General features: G+C 39.0%; 1 protein-coding gene across 1 annotated transcript in view; it reads left to right on the top strand.

The window, feature by feature from the left end:
- Positions 1-2,665: 2,665 nt before the first annotated feature.
- The window catches only part of vsnl1a (visinin-like 1a), a 48,858-nt gene continuing 41,963 nt past the window's right edge, over positions 2,666-9,560 (top strand). Inside the window, exon 1 of the mRNA XM_042503822.1 lies at positions 2,666-2,943. The gene's annotated coding sequence lies outside the window, so the exon portion shown is untranslated. The remainder of the gene's footprint in view (positions 2,944-9,560) is intronic.

Below are 9,560 nucleotides of genomic sequence, written 5' to 3'. Positions count from 1 at the left end.
CAAAACACGTGGAAAATAATCCCACAGCAGGCCTCTGAAGAGAATATAAGAGACAACAACAACAACACAATATTCAGTGAGTGGATTTTCTATACCAGAACAGATTGTTACACAGCATGATGCTGATTCATTGTACAGAATACAGATATGGCACTGTAGCACTGTCACTGCTCTGTTGCTTCCCTACTTTAACACTCCAAAGCACTGCTGTGCGTCAGTTTCTGACAGTGCTGGCTTTGTTACGATGCACACAATATGTCCTTTTTACATCAGATATGATTACTTTTTACCTATATTAAGAAAAGCACTGGTGTTACTGATAAAATTATTCATGGCTCTGTTTTATTGGTGTCCCAGTAGGCCATTAAAGTGTGACAGTGAGCCTGTATGCAATGAAACCAAAGCAGCTAAATGGAATTCAGCCACCATCACTTCATAGTTGATATATCTGTGTTTATCCCACTGTGACATGTCTACATATGACATGTGACATTATGCTTCCCACAATAATTTTAGAACACCAAGGCATCAAACATGTGACCAAAATAAATGATAATCAATAAAACAAACTCAATGGATAGATTCTTAACAACAAAATTAAATCTTACATGTTCAAAAAGGAGTAGGATGAAGTATTCTTATTAATTTCCACCCTTCTCTGCTAATCAATTAGCTCATGAAATTTGTCTCATGCATAATAATTGCAATTGAAAAAGATAATACACACAAAACAAACATAATGTTCCCAGTGTGTCCAAGTTTGTTTGTTTTTTTTAAGAGAACTAGACTTTAAATCAATATATGAAATAGTAACATATTTACAACCACACTCACTATCCCTTTTTATTTTGTATAACAGCACACAATGGACCACCAAGGCAATCTCTTAGTAGCATTAAATTTATAGTTAAAAAAAAAAAACATTTTTTGTTGTATGGATGTGAGTCTTATGCCTCCTTTAGCTAGGATTTGCAAGAAAAATATTTTAATGCTAGCTAACCAGCTGCAGGTGTTAGCTTTGTTGGTATATTATATTTACATGATATATTATTGTCAAATGATAGCTTTGGCCAGTGAGCTTAGCCGGAGCAAGAGAACAAAAAGCTTCAACACAACTTAACATTACCTGCTACTCAGAAACGTGTAAATTTGGCTTTTTGAACGACACAGTTTTCATAAGTCAAACCAGCACCTTGCTATTTACAGTAATATTACCATAACGTTAATGACTTTGAAAGGTAACGTTAGCAAAGTCGGCTAGCGATTATCTAGCTTGTTAAATAAACAACATTAGCAAACCTAACATTCTACTGTTGGCATTGACTTCGATATTTTAAGCTACTGAAATGTTTCGTTTCTTTTTTCAGCAATTATTTATTACTCCCAAGTTACTCACCTTCTAAATTAGTTGAGCATTTGTTGGCTAAGGTTAGCTAATGCTGCCGTCGTTTTCCTGTTATCCAGTGAGTGGCGCCAAACTGCTGCTGCTGAGTGACGCAGCCAGACATCCTCACTGCAGTGATACTCAACCTACGGCCCGCGGGACAAATCTGGCCCCCAGTAGGGTGTCAGATGTCCCCCCAACCATTTTCTAATTCCCAGTAAAACTAAAGTGAGACACTTGTAATTGTTTTTGTTCTTTTAGTATACATGAGGTGCCAGAGTGCGTAAAACAGCATCAAAATAGAGTTTATCAAAAATAGTGCCAGAGAAGGATCAGCGGCAGCCCCTGATCGAGGTCCGAGCTAAGAGAAATCACCTAAAAAAAATCCTAGAAATGTTGTAAAATCCTAGAAATGTCCTGCATTGCTAAAAATGTCCTGAAACCCTAGAAATGTCCTAAAATCGTAGAAACATCCTAAAATCCTAGAATGGTCCTGAAATCCAAGAAATTTCCTAAAATCCCACAAATGTCCTACAATCCAAGAAACATCTCAAAATCCGAGAAACGTCCTAAAGTCCTAGAAATGCCCTGCATTCCTAAAAATGTCCTGAAATCCTAGAAATGTCATAAAATCATAGAAACATTCTAAATTCATATAAAAATCCTAAAGGTCCCTAAATCCTAGAAACGTCTTAAAATCCTAGAAACAAACTAAAACCCCAGAAATGTCCTAAAATCCTAGAAACATTCTAAAATCGTAGAAACATCCTAAAATCCAAGAAATTTCCTAAAATTCCAGAAATATCCTACAATCCAAGAAACATCTCAAAATCCTAGAAACATCCTAAAATCCTGGGAACGTAGGGTATGGGGCTACTGCGACTGGCCCCTGGTCCCAGAAATATTGCAAAAGTGGCCCCCAAGCAAAGCAAGTTGGTCCCGTTGTCTTGCCAGTGATCCCTGCGTTACTGGTTTATGTAGCTGAACACACTGTATGGATCTGCGTCTCATCTTAAACACGTTTGAGAAACACTCAGATCTTTGTTTCCAGCGCTGGAAGTCACAGTGAGGACAGTAAAGAAGGAGCATAACTGATGTCAAAATAATCTTTAACTCGCATTTGTAGTTCCTTGCTGCATTTATTTGTCTTTATTCTTTGCAGCATAATGTTATAATGCTCAACCACTGGGAGAGGGAGAGAGGGAGAGAGAGAGAGAGAGAGAGAGAGAGGTGCATCCCCGTCTGTCTCTCTCTCTCAGTCTCTCAGTCTCTCTGTCTCCTCCTCTCAGTACATCAGCAGCAGCAGCAGTGTGTGTTCAGCAGCATCATCCTACGGACCCGCACCGCTCACTTACAGTCGAGGCTGACTTTTCTCCCGCAAAAACAATTTCAACAAATACAGAACAGAAAAAAAACGCACGCCAGAAACAGTAACCCACCAGCGGGAAACCAGCAGCCTCAGTCCTTTGAATCGCCTGTTGGTTTCCGTCCTCGCAGGTTTTTGTGACCACTCCAGACATCAGACCGGACTTCTCCCGTTGACTCTGCACTCTCGCAAGGTAGGAAGGATGCTCTGCGTGACATGTTGAAGGATTCATCTCGTGCATGGAGGAAACTACATGTTTTTGCACATTGACTTGCGTGATGCAACCTGGTGCGTCATTCTTTTGGTTTCATAAGACTAATTTGCGGATTTATTGACGAGTTAAGACCACATTAATGATATGCAAATTACAATAAAGGCGTATATAATTGATCAACATAGCCTCTGCAGCTGCTCCATCCATCCCCGATGCTTCCTGCACGTCTTGCATGTAAACCCACGACTTGTCAGCATTAGATAAACCCGGTTGTGCCTTGCGAAGATTTACTCTGACTGCCTACACGAGCACACGGGCTCTCGATTCAACAACTAAAGTGCAAAGACAGAGACAAATCGGCATTGGAGACGGCTGCTTTTATGCAGTCTTGTCGATCTGTGCAGACTGTGTGAATTTTGACGACTATAATTGTGACTTTGCGTGGGATGTCTGCGCTTGGCACGACGTGGCACGATGTGGCGTGATGTATTCTGATGTAGTTTTGGCACTGGTGCTGATGTTGAAAGGGTGTGTGTGTGTGTGTGTGTGTGTGTGTGTGTGTGTGCGCGCGCGTGCAGGATGAAGGTGGGGGTGTGGTGAGTCTCCTAAGCCCACATCATCTTCACAATGAGGCTACTTTTTTTGCAAATCAATGCAGGCATGATCACATCTCATACCCCCACCTCTTCTGAACACACACGCGCGCATGCACACGCGCGCGCGCGCGCGCACACACACACACACACACACACACACACACACATTTATTACACAGAAATCTACCTGATTTCCCTGAATCAAACCCATGAACTGCATTATTCCTATCTGGGGTCGCCTCTCCTTGCCGGGGCTCTGCCTGCCTCTCAAGGTCATCCCCCTGTTGGCAAATGATGGTAGAGGGACAGTGTTTTCCATCAGCGCACCGCCTAGCTCAGGGGCAGGTCTGCTGGCTGCCACAGGACTGTAAAATCTGTGTCAGTCCACACCTGTCTGCTGATGTGTAACTGCAGCTATGATTTATTAGCTTTCTGGCTCTGATGAGGCCCCAGTGGACCCGGAGACAAAGGGTAATGACTCAGGTTTGGAGTCAGCATGGTGCTCTGCTCTGCATTGCACTGCAGACTGACCCAGAGCGCCTTGCCCCAGACTCCATCTCTATCATTTCTCAAGCTAAAATAAAGCACTGACATTTTCAGATTATGCACCACGCTGTCTGTTTTTGCCTGTAGATGTGAATAACAGGTGAAAATGCATACAATTAACCCTTTGGAACGAGAATTTAACCCTTGAGGCTTGAGCAAATTGGTGTAATTTCATGGGGTGGAAAAAAAGGTAATGAGCAGTTTGGTAACAAATGTTCCACAAATTGCAAAAAATTATTAGAAATAGATTTAAAAAAAAAAAAGCTAGGGAAAATGTCTCGGGAAAAGACCAAAGCTAAAGTAAAACTATATTAATAATGATCAGAATTACATATTCAAAACTATCAAGCACCTTTTCTAGGTAATTTCCTTGTGTTTAACTTTCTTCTTCACTTTATTCTTATTTTTAATTTTTTTTATTGTCTCAATTTATTTTTTTCTTCTAATTTTTTTGCTAATTTTTTGGTTATTTTTTCTTGCTCATTGCCTTTTCCCAGTGTTTCTTAAAGAAATCAAGCCACGTTGCTTCAAAGGTTTCAAAGCGCTAACAGGGGGGTGGGGTGTGTTCAGCATTTTGTGCTAACAAGAGTGTCATGCATCTGAATCCAAATCACACCCTGCTTATTTTCTTGCATTTATCCTTTTCACCGTGCCTCTTTTGCTGTTAATGCATTTTGTGCTCATTGGTTGCCAGACTGTAACGAGTGAGACGGAGAATGTAGAAGCAATTTCATCATTATCACATTTCGGAGGCTGCTGACTATCAAGCGATTGCTGAGAGATTTCCTTCTCTTATCTAATATTTAAAGATGGTTTTCTTTCCATTTCCCATTTGTTATTGCGGTGCAAGGTTGATGGTGAACATTAGCATGATAGATGAAAGAGTCACGAGGCTCGTACACAGACATGAAAAACGACTGTTACTGGAGATGCTGATATAAGAATGCAAAGTATGGAAGGCAGATAATAAATTCTTGGTACATGTGTATTTTCTTACGCAGAATGAAGGTCTTTAACCCTTTGACACCTGAATAAATAGGCACGATTTCCTTCAAAAGATGGGAAGAAGGCAATGAGCAAGAAAAGAAGAAGACATTAGTAAAGTACAAGAAAATGACCTGGAATTTAAAAAAAAAAATAATAAAAAAGGACAAAAATGTTAAGTTACATTTCCCCCTCAGGTTTAAAAAAAGTAAAAATTCTAAATCCACTAATTTCTTTGAATTTGTGGAAGATTTCAAATCAAGTTGCTCATTGCCTTTTTTCTCTCATGTTTTTGAAAGAAATCAAATCAATTTGCTCAGGGTTCATAGTTTTAAATACTTGTTAAATGGGTCTGAAAGCAGCACAAAAAAGTGATTTTCCTCTAGGTTTCAAAGTGTTAAAATGTTTTTTTTTAATGTGTAGGAAGATGATGTTTTAAAGGTGCTCCATACAATGTTGCCGCTTGCATCACTTTAAAGGTTGTGCAGTTTCAGCTTCTGTATAAAGTGATCTGAGGGGGCAGCACTGAAAAAAATCACTCGACGTGAATTCTTTCATAAGGAGTAAAAGTGATCTGATCACAGTATATAAGCTTCTTTTTTATGAGATCCAGATATATCACTGCATGAAATGGAAACTAGCTCACAGTGTGACGTAAAGATGAGCCACCAGCAACACACTGACACAGTACAGATGCAGATTCAGCTCTGCTGCTTGTTGCATGAATGAAAGAAGACAGTCATGAGTAACACTCGCATTATGATGCAGTGTGAGCTATTGTGAGCACATATTGGAGGTGAATGAACATTTAGCGCCGCATCAGAAGTTTGCATTTTTGATCAGATGCATGCAGTTCTCTATGATGCATGTGCTGCGGAGACATTATCAAGCTGACAGTTTGCTCATCAAGTGGTTGTGAAGCCTTGAAATGCAGCACTTAAACTTAATTCTTCATGATTTCTGTAGCTCAAACATACTGCATTAACATAATGCATTAATTCACATCATACATGCTGTATAAATACAAATGCATTCACTTTTTCTCTATTACGCAAGCAGTCAAACACACACCTACACAGTAACATTACGGCGAAGCTGTCACGCGTCCTGTGCTCTCATCTCTCCCAGGACACATCTGTCTCTCGCTGCAGCTGCCGTCTTCACGCTCAGCCCGTCTTGTCTGACCATATTATAACAGAAAAGTGTTAGCAACTTGCTGTCAGAGCGCACTGCTTCCTCGCTTTTACCGCAGCACTGAGAGACTTTTCACATTTAACCCTTTGAAAACCTGAGCAAATTGGTTTGGATTTTTTTTTTTTTTTTCAAAAACAATAGGAGAAGGCAATGAGCAACGTAACAACACATGGGCCAATCAAGACCTAACCTAATCAAAAAAAGTAAAACAAAACAAAACAAAACAAGCAAGAAAATTAAAATGAAGTACTATTTTGTCTGTAACAGGCTCATTTTAAACATGTTATTATAAAGACTGTAAATATATTTTCTGGACTTTTTCCATTTTTTTTTTGATAAAACAAAAAAAAAGAGAAAATCAACAAAAAAGAGTCAGCAAGTGATGTAATGATTCTGATTCAGGGCCGGCCTGAGCTGGGGTTGTGTAGTGATGAAAATTTTTGGTGTTACGATACAGGAAGGCTCTAATGATAGATTCTTCTTAGTTGCATTATGGGAAATGTATTTTCCTATGTTTTGGGATTCTGGACCCATACAAGGGACTAAAAGGCAGGATATCTCAGCCTCTGCTGCTTTGATTTGTTTTCAGACTGTTTCTCACAAGTCCTCCAACTTTATGGACGTACAATACTAAATTACTGGAATACCCTTTGAATGAATCCAGGTCTTTCACCACCAAGTTACAGATGCAAGCAGATATCGGTATGTAACCATGTTAAAAACTGAAAACTAGAACCCCCCCAAAAAAAAAATTGTTATATAAACCATCAACTAAAAACAATTCAAATGAGAAGCACCTGTGCTACGGCTTGGCCATGTTTTGGTTCCTTCAGTTAATTGCAACATTATTTGAACAAGTCAAAGAGACATATTCTGAATGCTGGACAAATCAGAATTGTACTTAGAACTAAAAAAAATTTTGATTTAAAAAAAAGGATTTTATTGCCTCTTTCTGTCCTCCAGCAGTTTTGCTACTGATCCATTCCTGCTAAATTATTTTAGTCCCCATGGACACTGGTTTTGTTGTTGTTCTGCAGTTGAAGGATCACAGGGTCAGTTATAAATGAAAAAAATGTACAACTTTGTCTCCTTTTCAGAAGCAACTGAATGCACTCAGAATGCGCAGTGGATTACAGGAACAGACGGCTGTTTTTCGGTGCTCTTGTTTTTATCTAACACTTTTGTGTGCTCAGGTTGAATAATCTCTGTCAGCACTAGCAGTATTACCTCCTCACACACAGGTCACTGTATTAGATATCCAGGGCAGCAAATGTAAGGGAAAAGGTTTGGATGAATGGGATGTAATGCTCCTGTCTCACCGAGGTGCTTCATGGGGCTCAGCTAATAGAGCAGCTCTTAGATGATTTAGTAGTTGTTGTATTGCTAACCACCTAAACCGACACCAAGACTTTGAGGGGTTGACACAGAGTCAAGACCAGACCTGTGCCACACTACATTATGATAAAATGTGTACCCTGAGACGTGTCTTGATAAAATAAGAGGTGAAAAAATGTCTTCCTTTTTCATGAGCAAAGAAATACTGAAATCAACTTCACCATCTTTACTTAACACTCCTTTTTCACACAGGCAATGTAGTGACATCCCCAACAATTTTAAAATAAAATCCAGAAATCTTAAAAAAAAAATAAATATATAGGTTAATAATATATATTACATATAAAGGGTAAACAATGTGGGTAAATTCTCGTCCCCACCTCCATAAAATTGTTTGACTTAATGGGATTGTCTCTTTTTTAAAAAAAAAAAAAAAATGAAATTGTTGCTTTCTTTCACTTATTAAATAGCTTTTTGTTTTCTTTTTTATCATTATCTAATTAACTAACCTCATAACCTCTTCCCACATGAACATTGCAGCCCCTGTCATATTTGCAGTGATTTCATTTGTAATAACTTAATTGATTTTTTTATGTTCCTTTCGTTTACAGGAAGCGTGGAAGCATGATAAGTCAGAACTTAAATTTTGGTTATTATGAATCCTGACTTCCTGGGTGAACTTGGGTCATGCTGAGCCTGGCTGAAAGCAATTTTCAAAATTGGATTTCAGGGCAAAGTATATCTGTCTTCCTTAGACAAATGGTTTCCAAATAGTGGTGCAGGGACTGTCGGAGCTGCCTGGGAAGGTTCGAAGGGGTCTTCGTGAAATGAGGAATTGTTTATCGTTTTTTTTATTTTCAGTTCGCAAACAATAACTTTTCTGATCGATGTGTCACCCTCTCCACTGTTCTCCCTCTCCATCATCAATGTAGACACCCAGATAAGATCTACTAGCCTGCTCTCTATAACGCTCTCTCTCTCTCTCTCTCTCTCTCTCTCACACACACACACACACACACACACACACACACACACACACACACACACACATCTTCCTAACTCCTCCATTTCACGACTTCCAAAAATAATTTGACCCCTGTGTGTATTGAGGCCTGTATAAAAAAAACATTCACATCTCTCAGCCATAACAAAGCTATACATACCATACATGCCCAATTTCATCCAGATAAAGGCTAAAACAAATAGCTCTGCATTCTGGGAAATACACTTATTTGGGTTCTTGCCAACAGTCAGACTGATGCGACTCATCTGTTTGAGAGACGAATCGATCCCCTCGTCCAACTTTTAACAAGAAAGAGAATGAGGGTATTTGCCACAATTTTGAGCACCATACCAGCGCTACTGCAGTTTTCTTTATAACTCATCAGTGTGTAAAGTATACCATACATTTTACTATTTTAAAATTATAGTATTGAACTTTTGGTTTCCATTTATTTCACTACAGTATGAACATAAAGTTGCAGAGATGCACTCAGGATAATCCATCACAGACGACCACTTTATCTTATTTTTATGGTGCAGTTGTTCTTGAACTGTTGTAATGTAGTTCAGAGCAGAGACCACTTTGTATAAAAGACCTGTACAGACTAAGACCCTAATGTTCAACACAAGGACATTCATCACTTCACAGACTGATAAAAAAGCCTCCATAAAAACGACAGAAGAGTTTTATTTTGAGTGCTTTTTGCCGTCCAATCTTGTGGAATATGAGCATGGAGTACGGAGACAATAACAGGGTCAATGATGCGTGGCGACAAATTAGTAGGGAGGTTGGACTGTAGCCAGTTTGTGAATTATTTTGTTAAAGATGATTCACTGAGATTGAACTCTATATGTTACACAGCAAGGATGGTACCAATATTAGTTAGCCAAGCATGTCATCAAACTTTTCACTTAAAAAAAAAAGAAGGTATAAATCGA

Source organism: Plectropomus leopardus, chromosome 16 (genome assembly GCF_008729295.1).
Source record: "Plectropomus leopardus isolate mb chromosome 16, YSFRI_Pleo_2.0, whole genome shotgun sequence".
NCBI classification, from domain to species: Eukaryota; Metazoa; Chordata; class Actinopteri; order Perciformes; family Serranidae; genus Plectropomus; species Plectropomus leopardus.
The sequence above is the reverse complement of the archived record's forward strand: the minus strand, read 5'-3'. Positions and strand labels throughout refer to the sequence as shown.